The sequence below is a fragment of the Leopardus geoffroyi genome, chromosome C3 (genome assembly GCF_018350155.1).
Source record: "Leopardus geoffroyi isolate Oge1 chromosome C3, O.geoffroyi_Oge1_pat1.0, whole genome shotgun sequence".
Lineage (NCBI taxonomy): Eukaryota > Metazoa > Chordata > Mammalia > Carnivora > Felidae > Leopardus > Leopardus geoffroyi.
The window spans coordinates 68,455,581-68,471,384 of record NC_059338.1 but is presented as its reverse complement, the minus strand read 5'-3'; the positions used below and the strand labels follow the sequence as shown (position 1 = coordinate 68,471,384).

Genomic DNA, 15,804 nt, shown 5'->3' with positions numbered 1-15,804 from the left:
TTTAGAAAGTTGTTTGAAGGAGCCCAGGGATGCCAGTCATTAACGACGAGAGAGTGCAAGCAGCTCTCAGCTCCGATTTGGGGCGAGTGGAGTGGCAGTGTCTGAGTCCAGACTGGCAGTGCACGGACTTGCAGCCTCCTTATTTAGTGCGAGTCGGGTTTGCATTGTCGCCTGAAGGAGCAGCCTTTCTGTATACGTTTCTGAAACCTAAGGCTGTCCACTTTCCTGCTAGACCTCTGACCTCTTACCTCGGAATATCTCTCTCTTCCCAAATTATTGACAAATATTGTTTGGTGACAGATGGAAATAGCTGGAAATAGATGGGTTCGTAAAGTTTAGCCACAGAGTTTCAACAACACTGTTTTATTTATTTATTTATTTATTTATTTATTTATTTATTTATTGTTTATTTTTGAGAGACACGGAGAGACAGAGCATGAGCAGGGGAGGGACAGAGAGAGAGACACACAGAATCGGAAGCAGGCTCCAGGCTCTGAGCTGTCAGCACAGATTCCGATACGGGACTCGAACCCATGAACCGTAAATAATAACCTGAGCCAAAGTTGGACAGTCAACCGACAGAGCCACCCAGGCGCCCCTTAACAACACTGTTCTTTTCCTTTGGTTTCTGAGGAGCCTCCCTTCTCGTTCTCTCTGTCCATGGCTTCTGTAGTGATAGGATAACACGAGGAGCCAACACCAAGCATTGTTTTGAGCGCTCTACACAAACTGTACTATTTTAATCTCATCGGCCTTGGGAGGCATGTACATTACCTGCATTTTACAGGTGATAGACCAAAGCACTGGCAATTTGGGGCCATGTAGCTGGTGTTGGGGAGAGCTGGGCGCACAGGCTTCAGAGCTGTGTGCTCCCCCCCTACGCTCTTCAGAGATGCCTGGTATTAGTCAGAAAAGCATCCACTGTTGAGGTCTCTGGGGGTCAAGAGAAAAATGGAACAGTCCCATAAATTCATTTTTTAACCTTGCCCTTTTTGTGTATATGAAACCTTGGCCTCTTCCCTTTGAAGCCGTCACTGTTTCATTAACCTGATTAATAGATAAGTGAGCCTCTTGGGGCGGGCGGTAAAAGGTGGTCCTTCCTCCAGGAGCCACCACAGGGAGAGCTCATTTCTCCGAGAAGGCCTTGTTGACATGGCCTGTTGCCCAGAAGGGGAGCAAACTAAGCTAGGTGCAACCTGGAGATTTGCTTATCAAGTCAGTGGCCTTCACTGCCAAGTGGTGAGTGAGGGCCAGAAGGAAGGACTAGACCTGGAGGGCTTCCTGGGAGACACGCTGGATCAGGAGGCCTCAGTCATGTTATTTTTGTAACCACTTGAGTCTTTTCTCGTGAAGCGTTTGTTTCCCGACTGTGAAAGCCCACACCAGTCCAGGATCCCAGACTTGTTTTATACAAGAATTCCTAGTTGATGACTTTACACTGAGAGAGGCTGGACAGCACAGGCTTACTGTCTGGGCATAGGACAGAAAGAGTTAGCTCAGGGAGGCTGTGGGAGCCTCCGTTAAGAGTCTTCTGTTCCAGGGAGGGCACCTGGGCTGCCAAAAGACTTTCCGACGACGGCATATCCTTCAGAGCGTATAGATCAATGACTACTCTTCTGTAAATATTTTCTATTTAACTGCTTCTCTGAGAGTAGACATTTCCTGTGCTGCTCAGTGTGCAGATGTGGCGTGGGCCCCTCTGTTTCAGATACCCCGCTCGATAAGGAGGGAATGGCCAAGTTGACTTCCTGCGGCCCCTGTAGCCTGAGGGTTCAGTGTTCATGGTTTCCATTGTCACTGCACGATATGATTTGATTATGTCGGGGCCGGGTGGAAGAGAGGAGTCATGGATAGCCCCAAAGCATAACACCTTGGCTGTGCAATAGCTTTAAAAAGCTATTTTTACAAATACAATAAGCTATTGTATTAAAAAAAATACAATCTTATTATACAAGATTGTAAACGTACACAAAAGTGCAACAGTACAGGTGACCCTTGAACGACACAGCTTTCAACTGCGCAAGTCCGCTGAGACACGGATTTTCTTCGATACGCTGAGCCCAGTCCTGTGAACGTATTTTCTCTTTCTTACGATTTTCTTAACGCTTTCTTTTCTCCAGCTTACTTTTTTGTAAGAATACAGTATATAATGCATATAAAAATGTGTTAATTGCCTATTGACATTATTGGCAAGGCTTCCAGTCAATGGTAGGCTATTAGCAGCTAAGTTTTCAGGGAGTCAGAAGTTACACGTGGATTTTTGGCTGCGGAGGGGAGTCAGTGCTCCTGCCCTCCACGTTCAAGGGCCACCTGTGCAGCAATCCCCAGGTGCTTACTGTCCAGCAATACTAGCCAGTAACTCATCTATTCGTGTTTTACTGTCCTCCCTCGTCGGTTATTACTGAAGCATATCTAAGGTATTATTTTATTTATAATGTACATTTTTATACTTCAGTAGGTAGCTCTAAACGATAAGAACTCTCCTTTTTCTTTAAATGTTTATTGATTTTGAGAGAGTGAGTTCATACTTATGTGTATACGAGCGGGAGTGGGGGGCCCAAGGGAGAGGGAGGGAGAGAGAGAGAGAGAGAGAGAGAGAGAATGAATCCCGAGCAGGCTCCGCACTGTCAGCACAGAGCCCAACGCAGGGCTCAGTCCCACGAACCACGAGATCATGACCTGAGCCGAAATCAAGAGCTGGATGCTGAACCGACTGCACCGCCCCCACCAGGCGCCCCAAGACCTCGCTGCAACACCATCATGTCACCCAAACACCGGAACAACGTCTTCATTATCATCAAATATGCAGTTGATGGCCGAATTCTCACAAACACTTTCTTAACAGTTGCCTTGTGTGAAACAAGATCCAGTCAGGTCTCCACATTAAATTTGCTTGATAGATTTCTCAAGTCTCTTGCTTTTTTAGGAAACATGTTTATGAAAGCGTCCTAAATAGAGAAGAGCACATAAATCCTTAAGTGTGCAGCTCACTGGATTCTTTCCTGGGAGGCCCCTACCCCTGCCACGAAAGCAAACATTGCCCGACCTGAGCAGCGTCTTACCGTCGTTTTAATTTGCATTTTTCTGATGACTAATCATGTTGAGCCCTTTTAAAATAGTTGTTCTTTTTTTTGGGGGGGGGGGTGCCATGGGATATTCTCTTTTATGAAGTGCCTTTTCCAGTCTTCTGCTTCTCCCTCCTTTTAACATTGTGTTTCCTCTTTCTCATTGATCTGTGGAATTCTTTATGGATTGTGAGCGTGCGTGTTTTGTTGGACCCACGTCCTGCAAATTCCTTCTCCCGCTGTGTGGTTTGCTTTCAGTCTCTTAATGGTGTCTCGACGAGCAGAAGTTCTTAATGAAATCCAATTCATCAATTGTTCCCCTTATGGTTCGTGCTTGTTGTGTCCTACTTCAGAAGTCATTCCCCGTCCTCAAGGGCACGGAGATACTCTTCTCAGATAGACTTTGCAAGCTTCAGAGGTATCCTTTACCTGCCCTGGATACGTCCACACTCCTAGACTTTTTGTTTTAACGTTCATTTACTTATGTAACCTCTCCGCCCAACGTGGGGCTCGAACTCGTGACCCTGAGACCAGCAGTCACACGCTCTTACATCTGAGCCAGCCAGACGCCCCTAGGGTTTAGCTTTGTGACTGGTGTGAGGTAGGATCAAGGCTCATTTGTTTTTCCGTGTTTACATCCGGAGGGTCCAAAGACCATGCCTTCCTCTCTGCCCCGCAGTGTGGTGTCGTCACCATGAATTAGAGACTGGCACACGTGTGCGTCTGTTTCTAAACCCTCTTGGTTCTCTTGGTCGGTTCACGTATCTTTGCGCCTTTGCTGGCCAAAGTTTGTGCTAATACTGTACTGACTTAACTGCTGTCATCGTATGATAAGTCTTGCCATCCGACAGAGTAAATCTTTCAACTGTGTTTTTCTTCTTCAAGGTTTCCTTGGTTCTCTTGGTCCTGTGCATTTCATAGAAAAAAAAAAAAAATGGAGTCATCCTGTCAGTTTCCACCAAAAATCGCCAAGATTTTGACTGGAATCGAATACGATCCGTAGATCAATTTGGGAAAAGCGAATATGTTCACGGCATTGAACCTTTGTGCCCAGGAACACGGCATGCTGTCCCATTTATATAGGAAGTCTTCTTTCGGTTTTCCTGGTAATGTCTCCGGATTCCCTGGGCAGGTTTTGCACCTCTTTTATCAGTAAGATTGATTCCTGTGTGCCGGACGGGTGTTTTTGATGTTAATGTGAATGGGTATCATGTTTAAAATTTCACTTTCCTCTCCCTGTCCTGATGTTAAGATTGCTGACAGGTAGCTCATCGTCCAGGATAAGTTAAAAGTCCATATCAGAACTGTTGTTTTAGTCTTGAATTTAGCATGTTTTTACAGCTTATACTCGTTTTCCACTTACGCATAATGTAACAATGCAACTGGGCTTTCATTCTTCCAAAGGACGAGACTCAACCCTCCCTTTGGAAGACTCCAGAAATCTATTTAGGTGAGGAGCGAGGGATTCTCCTGGGAAGAGCCCATCTTAAGGGAGCAGGAGCCAGGCTGGCCCCACTTGACCCTGTAACAAAGCCCCTCCCTGAGGGAGGGAGACCGTATGTGTCTGTCACTCACTTGTCTCCTGGCCTGGACGACTCTGACTGCGGTGAGTCCTGGGAGGACGGCGTGAGAAGGGAGGGCTGTGGGGATAAACTGTCAAGAACATTCTAATGATAATTTCAGAAAACAGTGGACGCCATCTCTCCTGCTCTGTCGGCCCCGTTGGTAGCATGTTGTAAAAGGAGGGCACTGCCCCTGAGCTGGCAGCAGGATGCCCGCAGCTTGGGCTCCCTGTCTTAGGACTTAGCGAGGCTTCCCCAGGGCTGGGAGGGGCGGCCGTGGGAACAACAGCGAACATTTGCTGGGCCCTCACCGTGCGCTTCGTTCATTTAATCACCGCATTATTTTACCGCATTATTTTCGAGACAGAGGCACAGAGAGGCTGGGCAACTTGCCCGGGTCACACAGCTCCCACATGGCAAAGCCAGGATTCAACCAAGCAGCCAGGTACCAGAGCCCACGCTTTCCGAATTGTGCATTTGTTCTCGTGGTGGCAGCTCGTGGTGGGGGGATGGGGGGGGGAGAGGGCGGGGCAGGGAGGCAGGACAGAAGGAATAAAGTGGGGTCCTTGCAGAGCACTGGGCCAGCCAGCCGGCTGTACCCGCTCTTCAGCCCCTGTGAGGTATCCCTTGAGGCCTGTGAGAACTGTCTTGGGGAGGGGGCTGCTCTCGAGGATTCTGGGGCCCGAGTTAGCCAGGAGGGCAGGAGAAGGGCAGCAGGTGAGGCAGTCGTGGTTTGCTGCTTAGATTCACAGCCGTGAGAGACAGGGCAAGGTTTGTTCTTTAATTTTCTCCCCTTAAAACTTCCTCGGAGTGAGTGGAACCATGGCTTCTGGTCTGTTCTTTCTCGGAGGTGACAGGCGCGTCTATATTTAGACCAATAGTCATGCTTCTGTGGCGGTGGCCCAGCGTGTGCCTCCAAGAACGGCCACGCTGAAATCCTAACATGCGGATCTTCACGAGCAGATAAATCACCCATGTCGTGGGCTGGATGTGCACCCATCAGAGGGACCTATCACCGATGGTGGCTCGAGGGCCGAAGATAACTGGCTGGGCAGGCGGCCCTGAGGCGGCCTCACATGAGCCGGCCACTCCGGCCTGGCCGCCTCTCGACCCCCACGCGCGAGGCCACACAGACCACAGCCCCATCTTGTCCGTCACCTCCCGCACGTTGAGTGTCACTGAGTCCCACTGATTCCACCCTTTTAACAGCTTCCAGTCTGTGACCACTCTTCCTTCTCTGTTGCTGCTGGGGGCTGGCATCCGGGTGTTTTCAGGCCCAGAGGGGACAGTGACCCACGTGCTCTGCTCTGTTCTCTTCTCGTGGCCTTCACTGCCACCCAAACTATCTTTGTAAGTCAAAACCCATCATGTCACCTCCCTACTTAAAAATACCTCAATGGCTCCCGCCTCTCAGAGGATTGAAATCCAGCGCACGGGGACTGGTGCGCGAGGCTCTCTTAAGACCTGGCACGTGCCCCCCCCTTCCAGGCTGCACTGGCCTGTGCCCCCACCCCATCGAGGCCTCACACCCCTCACTGCTTCACGCGGGGCTCCTCTGGAACCTGCGGTCTGTTCCCAGACGTGCTGCTTTGCCTTGATGCTCCCCGACAAGGTGCCTTCCCCGTCACCCCTCTGTCTCCTTTGCCCATTTGGCCACCTCTGACCTTTCCTGAGACTGTCCTCCCATTCCCATCGAGCAGACAGCTGCACACATTTCCATGAGCTTCTCTTGCACCACACTGGTTTGGGTAAATGTCCGTCTTCCCTGGTGGACTCTGGAGTCCTCGTTGCCTTACTCCCAGCGCACCATCGGCCCTTCGCAGGGATGGCCTCCTCTGCCCTCCTCCCTCATCCAACTGTCCGTCCGCTCGTTCAGCTGGCGCTCATCCAGCACTGGCCGTGTGCAAGGCCCTGTTGTAGCGGCTAGAAACAGTCCGTGAACAAGACACAGAATGCCCACATCCACGGAGCTTGCATGCTAGTGAGAGGAGACAGGCAAGAAAGAAACACACAGGAAATAAATGAGGGGGCGTGAAGTGCCAGGCAGGGAATCAGGGTAGGGTCACGTGACAGAATGCGGGGTGGGGGGATGCTTGGAGCTGGAGGGCCGGGGAGGGCCCCTCTGAGGGGCTTCCTGGAGGCCGAGACCTCTGTGAGCCACCTTCGTGAAGATCAGGGTTGGGAGCATTCCAGGCCCAGGCAACAGATAACACAAAGCCTCAGGGTGACAACAAGGTGACTTAGAATGAGCCCTGGTTACCTGAAGCCAGGCCGGTCATAGGGTGCGGTGAAGAAAATGCCTCTGAGAGATAGAAGTGGAGAGAGAGAGAGAGCGGGGGTGGGGGGGGGTGGGGGGGGTGGGAGAGCAGAGGTGGGGAGAGAGAGAGTCGGGGGGGGGTGGAGAGAGTGGAGGGGAGAGAGAGAGAGATCGCAGGGGGGCGGGGAGCGGGTAAAGCTGGTTTTGGAGTCAAAGGTGGCTCATTCTTTGGAGCAGGAGCAAGCTGGACACTGACCAGCAGTGGCCGAACGGCGTTCACAGCTGACACAGGAGCACTAGGTGCCGAGTCTCCCCCGCCCGACCCCACGTCCCCCGCGTCATGAGGGCCTGTGGGTAGGAGCTGCTCACTGAGAACTCGCTTGGCTTTCTACTCTTCTTGGAGCCTTTGTTTCGCCCGAGGCACACGGTTCCTACCACCACAGGAATGTGAAATGCTGCTGTTGTTAACCTGTGCGGCAGGAGGCCCTGAGCTCACCCCTGTCACTGTCCTGCAGCCTCGTGTGTTCTAACCCCCTTCCCGTGCACGCAGCGTGCGAGATCCCATGTGTGCCCGCTCATGCATGTGCGGGGCCGTGGCTGAGGGTTATGTAACGAGAGCCTCTCTGAGCACACTTGGCCCCTGTGGACGGCCCCGGTGTGGCAACCACAGGCCTCACCACAGGTAGGCTGAGCGTGAACTTGAAAAGCAGGAGTCGCGGCTCCAAACAGTCTGTCGGCCCGCTTTGTTTTCTGACTCAAAATGTTCCCTTGAGACACTGGGTTTAGGTTCAAAAAAGACCCACGCTCGTTCCGTCCCCCAGAGAGGTGCTCCCCACCGCAGTCGCGATCTGGAGATCGCAGTCCATCCTCCCCTGCGGGTGGGTGGCTCTCTTACCCGAAAAAGTGTTCACATCCCTGTGTCTGATTAACCAAGCAGCCTGGCCACACCAAGGCCATGTCTACACAGTGTGATAGACCCTGCTACAGCACAGTGATCTATTTTGGGGGGTTTTCTCCTATTAATTATGTTCCCCGTTGTTCTTGTGGGAAGTGACCATCTAGAAAATGTGTTGAACTCTGCAGTGTGGTCATTTAGTATTGAAAGGAATCTGGGCCTCTAAACTTTTCAGACAAGGTGACCGTGACTGACATGCATGATGGCCAGGTGTCTTGCCCAGGTGTCCTGGCGAGGCCTGATAGTCGTACGTTCCTGACTTTGAGGGCAGTTCTGTTCCCAGTGACTTCCTTTAGTCATCGAAGGTGGGGCTGGCAAAGTGGTGACCTGAGATTGTTCTTTTTTTTTTTTTAAGTTTCTGTATTTATTTTGAGAGAGAGAGAGAGGGGAAGAGCCAGCACAAGTGGGGGAGGGGCAGAGAGAGAGAAAGAGAGAGAGAGGAAGAGAATCCCAAGCGGGCTCTGTGCTGTCAGCACAGAGCCCAACACGGGGCTCGAACTCATGAACCATGAGGTCATGACCTGAGCCAAAACCAAGAATTGGACGCTCAACCGACTGAGCCACCCAGGCACCCCCTGTTTTTTTTTTTTTTTTTAAGCTAATAGTCCATATTTATTTATTTATTTATTTATTTATTTATTTATTTATTTTTAAACACACTTTTTTAATATTTATTTATTTTTGAGAGAGAGAGAGAGAGAGAGACAGAGCTCGAGCAGGGGAGGGACAGAGAGAGACAGAACATGAACACTACATTATTCGGAGAAATAAATTGCAAGTGAGCACCTCCCAAAACACACCTCACAAAAGGCGCCATGCTTTACGTATCCAGGACGCAAACGGCCCCTTGGACGGGCTCATTTCTACTTGTGAACTTTTCTCTGGTCTCTACTTCTAGCTTCCTTCAACCCCACCAACTAAGATTTCTTCTGTGAAGCCAGGAGGCTCCATACAGGTTATAAATAATTTGGCTATATTGTGCTGAGCATAATTGAAATGTCATGAGCCATCTAGAGAGCAGGGGAACCAGTTCTCGCTTGCTTCTATTGGCTTAGTCTGTTTACTCCTCTGGTGCCTGTCACGGAAGCTTGGGCTGGGAGACCTGGTGAGGAATGTTTCCTCCTCCGGGGTTTCGACGGGCCCAGCTCTTTGTCATGGCCTCAGAAGCTGCGTGGCTACGGGTAAGGAAGGCTGCCCTTCTGGAGGGATAATTATGGTCCGTGACCTCTGAGCTTTTAGCTTGACCTTACCCTGCACCCAAACTCTGCGCCCAAACTCAGGTGTGACTCAGGAAGTCATCTGTTTTTGTGTGTTCACATTGATGATTTCCTTCCCCCTCTTAAGGAAGGGGATCAGCCTCGGGTACCGGTGAGGAGACGAGATTCTGAATCAGGCCTTTTGCCTGGCCGGGTGCAGGGCTTGGAGGAGTGTCTGTGCAGGGAGGTTTAAGTGGAGGGAGGAGTCATGGTCATTAGGGTACCATATGCCTGGAAAACCAAGCACGGCCGCCCACCTCCTCTCTGACTCACCCTCCCAAAACGTGATTAAACTGGAGGGGCGTGTGGCAAGCAGGTATTTGATTCAGCGAAGTGGGCGGGGCCTGAATTCCATCCTTTCTCACCCTCAACACCCCATGGTTTTGTTTTGTTTTTTTTTTCAGAGACCTAGAAGCTTGGGGATCTCGTGAGACACTGACCTGTGGCATCTGTCTGGGCCTTAGTGTAACCCTGTCACGTGAGTGGCCTCATGAAGGAGACTAGACTATTCATGGGCTTGGGAGGCTCGTTGACTTACCAGGAATCCAGTGGGTCCAGGATGATCCAGGAGGGGAGGCTTCCTTGAGGTAGGCAAACCCAGAGCAAATTAGGGTGGTGCTCGACGGCCCCTTCCCTTGGCTCTGTCTGTCCCTCCTCAGGGACAGTGTTCCCTCTGAAATGATCATGGGAGTAGTCTGGTTAGCATTATGAGAGATTTTTTCAATTCCGTACCTCTGATATCATGTGTAATAGGAGAATGGAGAACAAAACACCTCCATGGCCAGACCAGTGTTGGCCACATCAAAGCAACGATTATTGTACCAGTTGTGGTACATTAACATGGATCCCACTCTAAACGTTGCTCTGTCCTTTCTTATTTTTAAATGAATCATTTGGCTTGAATATGACGCTTGAGACATCGAGCATAAAATGCATGGTCGCATTTGAATATGAACACTACCTATGTTTTAATGATAATTGCCGCTTTTATTACGTGTATGGCAACAGGTGTATTATTTTAAATTACACACATGACATGTAAGGTGTAGAGTGACTTAAATAGTTACTGTTGCTTCACGTGGCCTGTGTGGGATGGACCAGTTTAGACGATGAGGCCATTCCAATCACAAAAAGGTCACCTTCATCTGCCTGTCAGAATGTGTGGAGATCACGAATCTGGAGTCATATTTAGACGTCAGTGATATGGTACAGGGAGTGTCGAGCTCTCCCCTTACCCCCACCCCCTCCCACAAGCTTGGCATCCTTATAGGTGGTAAAGTTTCACCCGTGAGAAGCCCCAGTGTGCAGTGGGTCTGGACCCGAGGCCAGAAGTGGGGTGTGGTCCAGGGAACTCTTCCTTTTGGACACTCTACAGATGTGCTGTTTGCCTGGAGCCACGGTCGTCGTGCCCCCCACCCCCACCCTGACCTCCTTGTTGTAATGGGCTGGCTCTGGTCACCCCGGAATCGCCCTGGGCGCTGCCCGTGAGCTGAGCCCCCCAAGCCTGCTGGACAGGGCCAGGCCCGGCTGGACGCGACTCTGCGTGCAGAACTTTACCTGTGCAGGAGGGGTGGCCGAGCCCGCCTCTGTGTGCTCCGCGGTGCTCACCTCCCCACTGGCCTCTGGCTGGGGAAGGGAGATGGCCCAGGCCATCCTCACACTTCCCCAGAGAACCCGGCCGCACTCGCATGGCTTCTCCAAGGATCAGAGGCTGCCCAGTGAAGGGGAATCTGTGGCCTGAGAATTTAAGGGGTTTGCAGCTCCCCTTACTCCCCCCACCCAACGCCGTAGTAGACAAAATTCGCACCAAAGGGCCCAGCACTACCAGGGGGGTCTTGCCACCCTTCCTGGCGCTCCCCTGCCCCGGGCTCTGGGAACATTGTTGGTGGCTCTGACATCTGGTGGCCATCCCAGGAACTGCTCCCGGGGAAGGGCCCACCCTCCTCCCCCACCCGCCCAACCCGGGCCCTTGCTAGTAATTTTAATGTAGGATGTACTTTATAAGTGCGTTATTGTTAATGGAATTGTTTATAAGTTACATTCTTGCAAATACATTCAACAGAAGGTATCTGGACAGAATATGTACGTACTGAGGCACCAGCCCCGTATAGGGCCCGCCGGCAGGTGCGGGGGTGGGAAGGGGAAAGAGAGGCTTTTTTAATCTTATAGCTTTAGTTCCCTCTGAGATCTGTTGTGCACAGAAGGGGTGAATTAGTTGACATTGTAGCTGAAGTACCGGCTAAGGCAGGACGCCCAGAAGCGCAGGATGTTCCCTCCGGGGCTCCTGCCCCCCTTGTTCCGCATTCAGGCACCTTTAGTCCCTTCATGCGTTTTGAGGGAGCACCGTACGCCTGGCACTCACTCACCGGCCCGCTGCTGAGGGGAGGCTGGTCCTGGAGCTTGTGGCAGCTCCTTGGGGCACAGGAGGGAAGGCAGCAGCCCCTGCCAGGCTGCCCCCCTCCGAGGGGCTCTAGGTGGAGAGCCAAGCCCGTGCTCAGGTCCCTGCCACCTCGCAGGTGTGAGGCCCCAGGAGCACCTTTCACCGGGCGAGCGAGGCAGATTCTCCCAGGTTCCAACTCGGAGCAGGGCTCGGGTGGGGGTGGCCTGCCTCCGGCAGGAGAGCCGGGTCTGATGAAAGCGGCCACCTTCTCTGTGCTTCTCGCTGTCCGATACCCATGTTTCCTGCCCCTGCTTGACCGTGCCCTTCACTCAGCTCACCATGAACCTGTCACCTGTCCCTCCGCTTTGCATTCTCATGCCCCTCTTCCCTCTTACCAAACCCCCCCCCACCCCAGCCGGCCTCGGTAAACAGAAGATATTTCTGGGGCGCCTGGGTGGTTTAGTCGGCTGAATGTCTGACTTTGGCTCGTGATCTCGCTGTTCGTGAGTTCAAGAACCCTGGGCAGCTAAGCAGCCTTGGGGAACGTGCAAGATGTTCAGAGTCCCTGGTGCCGAGTTCGGTCCTCGTGGGGAGAGGTCCCTGGAGGGTGGGACCTGAACACAGCAGTGAACTCCTTTGCAGCCGTTGGTCTTTAAGAAAGGTTGTTGGTCTTTAGACCGGATGACCTCACGGACCTGCCAACACAGCCCGCGACTACAGACTTCTGGTCTCCAGGAAGTGAAGGTCAAGCTCGTGTGTCCGTGTTACCCGAAGCCAGACTTACAGATGGGGACCCTCAGTGGCACCCACCCGTTTTCCTGTTCTCACCCAGACCACGGCACGGGGCCACTGCTCTCATAAAGAACAGAAATCACACAACTCGGATCTCTGGTAGGACTCTGTGTGCACAGCAAAATGGATCTGTTGGTGCCGTCGTTCTTGGAATTAACTGAATTTTGAGTGTTGTTGCCGTGGAGGTGGGGTGGGTGGGGTGGAGCTGGGCTTCCATAAATGCACAGAAGGATCTTTGTTTAAACGTTCAATTTATTTTTGAGAGGGCGTGCACGGGGGAAGGGCAGAGAGAGAGGGAGACACAGAATCCGAAGCAGGCTCCAGGCTCTGGGCTGTCTGCACAGAGCCCGACTTGAGGCTTGAACTCACGAACAACAAGATCATGACCTGAGCTGAAGTCGGATGTTTCACCGACTGAGCCACCCAGGGGCCCCCATCACTGTGCGTTTTAAACAAAAGATGTGTAATACAGACTTACCTCTGAGTCATTATACGTTTTGGAGAGTAGATGTTTTCGTAGCCAGTATGACTGTTACCCCCTTTCCTTCCGTGGGGAGATCATCATGCCAGTGTTCCATGGAACAATATCCGCACAGAAGGGGCTCCTGCTGTCCTGGTCCAACTCGAGACCACAAGTAAGAGATGTCATGAATTCACGTATATGTCTGTTTTTGACCGTATACTTTTCCTCGCACATATGTGCCTTCCAGAATAACCGTATAAATCATTTCTTCTTTCGGTTTTCATAGTTTTTAATTTTTAAAACATTTCTCAAGATTTTAGTGAACATACCATAAAATTCACCCACTTACGTGTACCGTTCAGTGGTTTTTAGTACACTCACGGAGCTGTGCACCAGCACTGCTCTCTTCAATTTAGAACATTCAACCCAGAAGAAACTGTGTTTTGCCAGTTAATAGTCATTCCCTGTTTTCCTCCTCCCCTGGTGGCTCTTACCCACTAATAATCCACGTTTGGTCTCTCTTATTTACTTACTGTGGACATCCCATGTCAATGAAATCATATCGTATGTGGTCCTTTGGGACTGGCTTCTTTTACTCCGTGTGGTGTTTTCAAGGTTCATCGTGTTGTAACGTGGATCCATACTTCACCCCCTTTGTCTTTTCAAATAGTCTTTATTTCGTAGAGCAGTTTTAGGTTCACAGCAAAATTGAGTGGTAAGTACAAGAGTTCTGGTGCAGCCCTTACCCCACACAGGCACAGCCTCCCCCACCGCCAGCACCCCACACCAGATGGTGCATTCGTTCCGATCTGTCCACCCGTGTTGACACGTTGTTATCACCCATCGACAACATCCCTAAGGATTTGCTCCTGATGCTCTACGTTCTGTGTTGGTTTTTTTCTTTTTCTGTTTTTTACTTGAGTGTAGTTGACACACAATATTCATTCTATGGGTTTTAACAGATTATAATGACACGTATCCACCGTTACAGTATCATTCAGAATAGTTCCATGTCACAGACTTTGAGTCTGGAGTTCTCTCTTGTCCAGCAAGGGAGAAGATGCAGAATTGAATATGAGAGAGGCTAATGACCGGGAGGAGACAAGAGCTCCGAGTAAGGGTCCTTGCTGTGTATTTAGTAGGATCAGGAGGCTTACAAACAATGGTGATGGATGTGCAGAAAGAGACAATAAAACTGTGAACATTAACTCGCATGTGAGAGAAAGGGGGTTTCGAAGATATGTGGTGTTAGGGGTTTGGCTCAATACAAAACAAAATCCCGATGCAGGGCAGATGGCTGTTTATGGCAGGCACGAGGCATGTCTGTTTATCTTAACTTGTCTAGGGGATAAGACGGACTGAGCATGCTACCTCAGGGTCTACAAGGCACCTTTATTTTGCTAACTAGCTCAGATCTGGGCAATTTCACCCTGCTGTGCAGTCTGTAGCCCTGTTTACCTGTTTACCTATTGTGGACCTTGCATTCTGTGGAAGCAGCTTTCTGATCTTGTACTATGCTGGGGGCACTTTTGCTCTGTTTACCTAATCCTAGGTGCTTTAGTCCTAAACCCTGTTAACCCATTGGTGCAAACTCAGGGAATTGCTAAACTTATTCCCCACAGTTCCACGGCCCTAAAAATCCCCTGTGCTCTGCTTATCTTTGTAAAGAGCTGCCCAACTGTTTTACAAGGTGGTTGGACCATCTTATGTTTCCACCAACGTGTGGGACTTCCACTTTCTCTCTCTGTCACCTTCCCAACACTCGGGATGGTCAGTCTTTTCAGTTTTAGCCATTTCGATAGGTGCGAGGTGGGCTCTTTCCGTGGCTTTGGTGTGCATTCCCCTGATGAGTCCTTCTGTTTGCTTGTTTTCCATCTGTGTGTTTTCTTTGAGGAAGTACCTGTTCAAATGCTTTGCCCATTTAAAAGATTGTGTTGTTGGGGCGCCTGGGTGGCCAGTCAGTTAAGCGTCTGACTCTCGGTTTCGGTTCAAGTCATGATCTCACTGTTTGTGAGTTTGAGCCCTGAGTCGGGCTCAGAGCTTGCTTGGGATTCTCTCTCTCCCTCTCTCTCTCTGCCCTTCCTCTCGCTCTCATTCTCTCTCTGTCTCTCAAACTAAATAAACTTTAAAAATGTGTTGTTTTCTTGTTGTTAGTATTTCAGAGTTTTTTTTATGTAGTGTGAATACAAATCCTTTATCAGATACACGTTTTAAAGGTTTTCTCTCAGTTTACAAGTCATCTTCATTCTCTTAGGAGCTAAATTTAAGATTTTGACTAAGTGCACTTTATCAATTTTTCTTTTGTTGGGTCATGTTTTTGGTGTTCTAAGTAATCTTTGCCTGCCTCCAAATCACACGATTTTTCTCCAACATTTTTTTCTAGCAGTTGTACCATTTTTGGTTGTACATTTAGACCTATCACTCCATGTTGCATATGGCGCCAGGTATGAACTGGAGGTCATTGTGTTTGTGTGTGGGTATCCAGTCATTCCAGCCCTGCCCTTTCTCCACTGACTACTTTGGCAGCTTTGTCAAAAAATAGTTGTCCATATATGTGTAGGTCTATTTCCGGGTTCCCTATTGTGTCCCCTTCATCTGTGTGCTTATTTACACCAAATCACACTTTTCAATTCTTGTAGCCTTTATACAAATCTTGAAGTCAGGTAGTTTGAGTTCTCCAACTGTATTTTGTTTCGTAGCGATTTTGGCTATTCTAAGCTCTTCATGTTTTCATTTAAATGTTAAAATCACCTTGCTAATTTCTGCAAGATCCACCTGGGATCTTCTCTGGCATTGCACTGAATCTATAGAACAATTTGGGGAGAGTCAACGTCTTAGCAATATTGAGTTCTCAGATTCGAGGAAAATGTATATTTCTCCACCCTTTAAAAAGCTCTTCTTTAATTTTCTTTAGCAATGTTTTGTAGTTTTCAGCGTAGCTGTTTGCATACCTTTTGCCATATTTATCCTAATTTTCTTTTTTTTTTTGTTTTGATGCTGTTACAAATAGTATTATTTTGAAAAATTTCAGTTTCTGGTTTTGTGTTGTGAGTATACAGAAATACAATTGACCT

At 49.9% G+C, this 15,804-nt stretch overlaps 1 long non-coding RNA gene across 1 annotated transcript in view; it reads left to right on the top strand.

Moving 5' to 3' along the window:
- The window catches only part of LOC123585302, an 83,339-nt gene that overhangs the window by 6,118 nt on the left and 61,417 nt on the right, over nt 1–15,804 (top strand). Inside the window, exon 2 of the long non-coding RNA XR_006706046.1 lies at nt 9,500–9,682. This is a non-coding gene — a long non-coding RNA (uncharacterized LOC123585302). The remainder of the gene's footprint in view (nt 1–9,499; nt 9,683–15,804) is intronic.